At 41.1% G+C, this 9,424-nt stretch overlaps 1 pseudogene; it reads left to right on the forward strand.

Annotated features, from left to right (window-relative positions):
* The first annotated feature begins 4,346 nt into the window (after positions 1 to 4,346).
* Positions 4,347 to 4,464, forward strand: LOC134946370 (5S ribosomal RNA; annotated as a pseudogene).
* The last annotated feature ends 4,960 nt before the right edge of the window (positions 4,465 to 9,424 follow it).

A 9,424-nucleotide genomic window follows, 5' to 3' on the forward strand; every position in this document is an offset into this window, starting at 1 on the left:
CAAGAAGAAGAGGCCGGGAAAAATGGGGGTCCCCATCTCCCAACAGATACCCAAGCCGCAGGAACCAGAAATAAACCATGACTCTAACCAATTACAGATTATCAATCTATCTGAACATGTCCTGACGGAAGATCAACAACGAGTATTGAGAATGGGCCTCAGTTTTTCACCCACAACCAAATTTAATCGATTTCAATGGCAGGTGAATCTACAACTTTTTGGCCGTAAATTATTACTCGCCAAATATTTTTCCAAGCAATCATCACCATCAGACCCCGCACTCGATCTGCCACCTGTAACCGGCTTGTCCTCCTTAGAAGAAGAAGCTCTGGAAGCCCTGGAAGAACTTATGGATACCACGGTACCCACACAATCCAAAAGGACTACTCTCAAGAAAAAATCAACTTTTTTCCCAAAGATAATACTTGCCCGGAGGTCAAGGTGTTTACCAACATGGTTTCCCGTGACCTGGATAAATTGTACCAAAAAAGAAAGTTTTCCAAACCAGTAGGTAACCTATCCAAGAATGAACAGAAAGCTATCAGAGAAATCCAATCATGGACCGACATTTTGATCAAACCCTCGGACAAAGGGGGGAATGTGGTAATATGGCCAGTGGAAATGTATCTGAATGAAGCTAATAAACAACTTAATGACCAATCCTGCTATAAAAAAAGTTTATTCGATCCTACAGCCAATTACACGCAACAGTATATGAGGATTGTGGATCAAGAACACAATTCGGGCAGCATAACCAAAGGTGAACATGAGTTTTTATCTGTTACCAACTCCAGAACTCCAACATTTTACCTCCTACCGAAGGTACATAAGAACTTGGATAACCCCCCAGGTCGGCCAATTGTATCAGGTAATGGAGGCTTACTTGAGAAAGCCTGTATCTTCATAGACACACACCTGAGAGATCATGCGTTGAGCCTCCCATCGTATACCAAAGACACCACCGATGTCCTTCGAAAAATTAATACCATCGAACTAGATGAGACACATTTATTGGTCAGTTTGGATGTGGAGGCTCCATATACCTGTATCCGACACGATCTGGGTATACGAGCTGTTGAGTACTTTCTCAAAATGGAAGAAATGACGGAATTTCACCATTTCCTGCTCCGACTCTTACATTTTGTATTACATCACAATTTTTTCACCTTTAACAACCTCTTTTACACCCAGGTAAGGGGCACAGCAATGGGGGCGGCTTGTGCCCCCACATATGCGAACCTCTTCCTGGGGTGGTGGGAAAGGGAGTACGTATTTACAGACAATATGGAGGAACATATTCACCATGTCGCTCTATGGACTCGTTACATAGACAACATTTTTTTGATCTGGAGTGGAACATCAGAGGAACTCGGTTCGTTCATAGATAATCTTAACAACAACAACAACTTAAACCTCAGGTTCACTTTTGAATGTAACTCAAACAGCATCTCCTTTTTGGATCTCCGAATTTACAGAGACGATCGGAATTTCCTCTCAACAGAAATTTTTCGCAAAAACACGTCTACAAATACTCTGTTACACCAGACCAGTTCCCACTTTCCCCCCACGATTACCAATATCCCCAAAGGGGAGTTTTTACGTCTACGAAGAAATTGTTCCAATGATGATGTATTTGCCACCCGCAGTAAAGAACTGGCATTGAGACTGAAAGAACGTGGCTACAGTTCTAGGTCCATTAAAAAAGCCAAAAAGGTCGGCTTTCACACACCAAGGGAGACATTAATTTTTCAGGACTCTAAGACCACTAAAGACAGTACGACCATTCGATTCGTGGGTGATTTCTGCGATGAATGGAAAGAAATCAAATCTGTTTTACAACGACACTGGTCTATTCTGCTATCCGATAATGATTTATCACAAAAACTCAATAACACGATAGATCTCAGCTGGAGACGCTCTCCAAACTTGAGAGACCAGTTGGTCAAAAGTCATTTTACATCAAGACCTGCACGAGACCCGATTGCAATAGGAAGCTACCCCTGTGGAAACTGCAAAATTTGTGAACATATAGTCAACCTTCAAACAATAAGCGACAGATATGGGGACACCATTAAAATCAAGGACTTCTTCAACTGTAAAAGCACCAACGTAATTTATTGCATATCATGCTCGTGCGATTACAAATATGTAGGAATCACCACACGGATGCTGAAGCAGAGGGCTCTTGAGCACATGAGCAACATCAGAAATGCAAACAGAGACCAACAAAGGATGAAGCAACTAACCTCAGTCTCCAGACACTTTCTGCAACAACACTCCTGCTCTCCACAGGATCTAAAAATATGTGGCCTAGAGCAAGTTAAAATGGGAATTAGAGGTGGAGACATTATGAACATACTCCTGAAGAAAGAAAGTGAATGGACTTTCTGTCTGAATACTCTAGCTCCCAATGGTCTCAATGAGTACATCAACTACAGTGTTTTCCTGTAACCCCTGTTTTCATCACACTTCAACATTCATCTCTTCAGCAAATCTAATTTTAACTCCTTTAATTCATAGATAGCTTCGCCAGTCTCCTCACTCCTACTCTTTCTCTCTTCCACTTCCTTCTTTCACTACCTTTACTGATTGACAACCCAGCTGCTCCTTTTAACCTTCTCAGTCACTCCATCTCATAACCGCTTCTTTCTTCATCACCTGTCACATCTCCACCTCTTCTACACTTAAATCACACTCAGTCCCTCCCTCTCCTTTGCCCTTCTCATTCACCATCTCCGACTTCCGCCCTGCCCTCGATATTCTCACCATCCCCCCACCACCACAACTACTGTGCATCTACACAGTTTCCAAGCACATCATTCCCCCCTTCCCTTCCTGTCCTCTTCATTTACTGCACTTCTTTCCCTCTTCCCCTCCCCCCTTTCCCCTCCCCCCCTTCCCTTTTCACTTCACTGCCCACCACATTTGCACTCCGTGCAAACATACACTTTTCACATTCAGCTTTGCTGTTTCCTCTCCTTCCCTCACCTCACTACCTCACCCCTACCCCACTCTCATCATTCCTAAACCTCTCGTTCAGTCCTCACTTTCACATATCCATTCAGGCCTTTTTCTATTTCTATTTCTATTTATTATTATCTTTATTTTTATTTTTATTTTTATTTATTTATTTTTATTTCTATATTTATTTTTATTATTATTTCTATTTTTAATTTTATTTTTATTTTATTTTTATTTTTATGTTTATTATTTATTTTTAATTTAAATTTTATTATTATTATTATTATTATTATCATCATCATCATTATTTTTATTTTCATTTGCATTTATAGTTATTGTTGTTTTCATTTTTATATTTATAATTATTTTTATTTTATTTTATTTTTATTTTATCTTTTCATCATTATTATTATTATTTTCATTTTATTGTTATATTTATTTTTATTTTTATTTTCATTTTCATAATTATTTATTTTTATTTTATTTTTATTTTTATTTTTATTTTGATACACAGCTTTGGCATTAACGTCGTGCTACACACAGCACAACTGCTTGTTTCCAACAGTACTAACTACACAGTGCAATCCAATACTTAATTATTTAACAAGTCCCATTAAGGGTTTTCCCATTCATTTTGACACACATCTTCCCAAACACCACAATTTTCATGCAATTTAGTACTAAGGGCACATGACCACATAGGGAACTACATTATGTTATTTTAATTCTGCGTCTATATAACTCTGAGCATATAATTATTTCAATCAGTGATTTCAGCAATCAATTTATCAATCACCAGGACCCATCAGGTCCCTATAAATCAACAACAGAGAACCAGGGAGCAGGCACTCCGTGAACAAGCTCCCGTAGCGAAACGTACGTCGTCACTTCCAGTTCCGGTTTCCGAACTTCCGGTCGACGGACCGCGGACACCGGCGTCTCTCTGCTGCACTCACCCTCCATCACGGACCTTGAGCGGCGGTCTCCACTGACCAAGGGGGCTATTTCACCCCTCCACCTAACAGTAGGATATTGTCTTTATGTCTGATGCCCCATCGGATTTAATATCTCCGCAATAACTGCTAAAAAATAATTTGTTTTTGTTGCACTAAATTTCTCAGATACTTATGTGACTTTTCATTATTAACATTATTTTGACCTGAAATACTTGTGAAACACGGCAACAATTGGACAGCATCAGGCTTGTTAGTATGCCGAACTCTGGTCCAGGACTCATCTTTAAATTTGATACCTTCATTATCATCAATACATATTTTGGTGCTATTAGTGTCTGGACTTAAAGAGCTCCTAAGTATTCCACCTAAGACTTGGGATTTTTCAGTACACAGTACTTGGTTCCGGGCATCATAAAACAGGATATATTCACCTGCGGTCAAACCACACTAAGTATGCCCAACCTCGTCTGATCTTGGAAGCCAAGCACTGTGGGCCAGGTCAGTACCTGGTTGGGAGACCACCAGAGAATACTTGGTACTGCAGGTATTTATATCCCAACTCAAAACATAGGACCCGGAGCCTAAGTATTGTTATTACTTACTATATCTACTTCAGATTATGGAAGCAGACTCTCACCAATTAACAGGGTTGAGCCCAGCTCGTTAGATAGAGAAATACACACCTCTTTCTTCCGGAACACTGTCATTGTTATTATTATTCCATATTATAGGTCCATTTCATTCATTGTTTCGGAAGAAGATAAATCTATACATTGTTCATACTTTAAGTGTAATAATAATAATAATAATTTTATTTATATAGCGCTCTTTCTCCAATAGGACTCAAGGCGCTTAACAGATATATAGCATGATATAATACAGAAAATAATGAAGTACATTTTCATAAAATACAGAAGCACGAAGATACTAAAAGGGACACTATGGAAATGCTTGAGTAAACAGGAAAGTCTTGAGTCTACTTTTGAAGGATTCTATAGTTGGGGCCTCTCGCACTGTGCGGGGAAGTGAGTTCCATAGAGTCGGAGCCGCATGACTAAAGGCTCGACCCCCAGATGAATTACGGTAGATTCTAGGTACAGCTAAAAGTCCTTCATCTACAGATCGCAGTAATCGAGTGGGGCAGTATGGGGTCAGAAGCTGTTTCAGGTACCTTGGGCCCTGGTCATGTAATGCTTTGAAACTCAGTAAGCCAATCTTGAAGATGATTCGCCATCCTACAGGCACCCATTGAAGGGAGTAGAGTATGGCTGTTATGTGGCTAGAACGTGGCTGGTTGGGTAACAGCCTGGCAGTTGTGTTTTGCACCAGCTGTAAGCGTTGCAATTCTTTTGCTGGGAGACCAAGGTAGAGGGCATTACAGTAGTCTAATCGAGATGATACAAATGCATGGATGACTTTTGGCAGATCATCTGAGGGAATTAAGTGCTTGATTCTGGCTATGTTCCTCAGGTGAAAGAATGAGGATTTGATTGTGGCTGATATCTGATGTTTAAGTGTCAAGCCACCATCCAGGACAACGCCAAGATTCCGCACACGATCACTGGTCTGTAATTCTGAATCCCCGAGTGTAAGTCCAGTTGGTTGGCTATGCTGCAGTCCTGTCCTTTGATGTTGCGGTCGTATTATAAGGACCTCTGTTTTATCCGGGTTCAGTCGTAGCCAGCTGGCGCTCATCCACTCCTGTAGTTCAGCTAGACAGCCATTTAGGGTTGCTATTGGGTTATCAGTGCCCGGAGCAAAGGACAAGTACAATTGTGTATCATCTGCATAGCAGTGGTAGACCAGGCCATGGCGCCTGATTATTTCGCCCAATGGGAGCATGTATACTGCAAAAAGCATGGGGGATAGTATAGAACCTTGTGGGACACCACATGGCAATGGCATTGGTGGTGATGAGTATAATCCAGATGATACTCTCTGTGACCTGCCTGTGAGAAATGATTTGAACCAGCTTAGGACTGTGCCATCCAAACCACAGAAATGTATCAGTCGCTCAATCAGAAGCCCATGGTCCACGGTATCAAATGCTGCCGAGAGATCCAGAAGGATTAATATTGAACAGTCACCTCTGTCTTTTGCCATCAGAAGATCATTTAACACACACACCAGGGCTGTTTCAGTGCTATGTCTTCTCCTGAATCCTGATTGAAATGGATCATAAATATCATGGGTTGTCAGGCGGGTTTCCAGTTGATTTGCCACCACTTTCTCAATAACCTTTCCTAGGAAAGGAAGGTTTGATACCGGTCTGTAGTTGGTCATGCAGTCGGGATCTAAATTAGAAAAGAAAAAAGTGTACCAGCGCTGGCTGAATAAATTTAGATTAATACTTTATCAGTAGTTATAAATATAATAATAATAATAACCTTAATAATATAATAATAATAATAATAATAATAATAATAATAATAATGAATGGATGGTTTGTTCTATATAAAAAAGTAACAATTTAATAGCATATCACATATGACAATTCTAAAAAGGAGGAATTCCTCTTGCCACAAAGTGGTAATAAAGGCTTGGGTATAGCTTGTCTGGACAGAATTGGATAAAATTCACATTCTCCACTGTTTATATTGTCCAATCCTATAGGTTAGGACAGCCTCCCTCTGTTGCATTCACTGTACTCGGTATATATTTACCAAATCCCCTTGTTGATGAGCATCAGCCTTGGAACAAGTCCTTTGTATAGCTGTGGGGGTAACCAGTTTGATGGAGAGATCCAGTGATGGGAGATAGGTCCAAATTGTGCCAAGGAGGAAGCTGGATTTTACCAGTGAAACGCGTTGAGCTTTTTCCTACTAGACTTGAGCCCACTTGCTCTATCAGGACTCCATTCTCCTTACCGGCCCGCAAAAGCCGTGTCCTCCTTGGCACAATTTGGACCTATCTCCCATCACTGGATCTCTCCATCAAACTGGTTACCCCCACAGCTATACAAAGGACTTGTTCCAAGGCTGATGCTCATCAACAAGGGGATTTGGTAAATATATACCGAGTACAGTGAATGCAACAGAGGGAGGCTGTCCTAACCTATAGGATTGGACAATATAAACAGTGGAGAATGTGAATTTTATCCAATTCTGTCCAGACAAGCTATACCCAAGCCTTTATTACCACTTTGTGGCAAGAGGAATTCCTCCTTTTTAGAATTGTCATATGTGATATGCTATTAAATTGTTACTTTTTTATATAGAACAAACCATCCATTCATTATTATTATTATTATTATTATTATTATTATATTATTAAGGTTATTATTATTATTATATTTATAACTACTGATAAAGTATTAATCTAAATTTATTCAGCCAGCGCTGGTACACTTTTTTCTTTTCTACTGTTTAGTTTTGAGGGACTGACCTTCCTCTTACCTGCTGCTGTTGGCCGCGCACTTACGTATTTGCGGGATCTAAATTAGGTTTTTTAAGAAGCGGTCTAACAATTGCTTCCTTTAGGGGTCCAGGAAAAATGCCTGTCTGCAAAGAGCATTGAACAATTTTTGCAAAGACAGGACCAATTATATCCATACAACCTATTAGAAGCTTTGTTGAGGCTGGGTCCAGACCACAGGGGGTGGGACGCAAAATCCGAGCAATTTCAGCAGTGTCCTTTACATCCACTGGGTCAAAGCTGGTCCATGAAGGCAGGTAGCTTATATTGGCAGGCTTTGTAGTTTGGCACTCCTTTGATGGCACTGTGGAGATTCCAGCCCGGATGGTGGATATTTTATCTGCAAAGAAGTTTGCAAACTCGTTGCATCTTGCCTGGGAAAGGGTCTCATCAGTCTGCAGGCATGCTGGCTTGCAAAGCATTTCCACTGTGCGGAAAAGTTGAGCTGGCCTATTGTTTGCTGCTGTGATCTCATTTGACAGGAACTGTGATTTCTTACGAGTGATTGTCGATTGATATTCTTCGTTATGCTTTATTAGTTTTATTTTGTCATCCACTAGGTTAGTCTTCCTCCATCGTCTTTCCAGTCTACGCCCCCTTTTCTTGAGCTCACTAACACTGTTGTCGAACCATGGAGCTTGACGTTGTGGTTTGCGAGGTCTTATACGCACAGGGGCGATAATATCAATTGCAGCCATAACATCCCTATTATAATAACGGACTAGGGAACAGGGATCTTCACAGGCACCCAGTACAGCAGAGAGATCCAGATTTGCTGCAAGAGCCTGGGGAGTCATACCCCTCCTTCGACGATACCTGGTCAACTCCACGGGCAGAGATCTTATTTGAGGGGTTGCAACTGAGAACCAGAGGGAGTAGTGGTCTGACCAGATGACTGGGTTTATTTTTAGGTCAGTGACTTCTAATCCAATCTGAAAGACAAGATCAAGAGTATGACCACTTTTATGTGTGGCAGAGGGAATGACCTGTGTGAAGCCCAGACCATTCATTGTGCACAGGAGGTCTTGGCCAAGGCGTGAGAGCTCATCATCCACCCATGCATTGAAATCCCCGCGGATGAGCCATCTTTGATGTTCCAGAACCAGGCCAGCAACAGTGTCTGCAATTTCTTGTAGAAATATCTTTCCATCTCCAGGTGGACGGTAAATGAGAAGTACTCTGAAACCTAATCCTGTCGAACTCCGGGCAGCAATGCACTCGAATGAGCGAGTAGTTTCAATAGGGTGGACCCTAAGTTTAAGTTCTTTTTTGAAGCAGATAGCCACCCCGCCACCCCTGCGGTCCAGTCTTGGGTTGTGGATGACAGAGTAGTTTGTTGGTACTGCAGCCTCCAATATAGGTGCTGCATTTTCATCTAGCCAGGTCTCTGTAATACAGGCTAGATCTGCAGATTCAATAAGGTCAGCAATTGTTGCAGTCTTGTTTCTTATAGATCTGGCATTACAAAGAACTGACCTGATTGGGCAAACCAGAGGGCCTTCAGTTTTCTTTATGTTAATTGCAGGAGCTCTGGGTATGGGGGTCACAAAGCAAGAGTTGACCGTTTTGTCCTTCCAAACATAGGGCCGTCTTTTGGGTATCACTTCTATTTGATTGTTCTTTGAGTATGGGGGTGAGCAGGTGGGCAAAGGACGTAGATGGTTACCGGGGGAAATACATTTCCGGCCTGCTCGCTTCCCACGAATGCGCCTGTGTTTTCTTTTTAAAATGCCAAGGGATTGGAGAATAGAAGCCTGTGATGGTGTGATAGGAACTGCAGAACGTGGTGGGCGGAGTGAAAGAATGAAGCTGGAGCAATACGTATACATTTGGACATCAATGACAGATTACTATAAGTTTGAGCTGCATATGATGATGATGAGAGAGGGAGAGAAAGCAGTGTGTTTTTTTTTTTTTCCTTTTTGTGTTTTGTTTTCCCCCAATTCGGTATGTGATCCAAAATTATAATGGGTTTATGAACAAAGTTATTGCTATAACCTATTGGGTATATTTGAAGCAAGTAATAAATAAAATAACTGCTGATTTAGTCAATTATCCTAGGATAGGCAGTCTTTGGAAAGGTGTTAGAAGCC

Source organism: Pseudophryne corroboree, chromosome 7, assembly GCF_028390025.1.
Source record: "Pseudophryne corroboree isolate aPseCor3 chromosome 7, aPseCor3.hap2, whole genome shotgun sequence".
Taxonomy (NCBI): Eukaryota; Metazoa; Chordata; class Amphibia; order Anura; family Myobatrachidae; genus Pseudophryne; species Pseudophryne corroboree.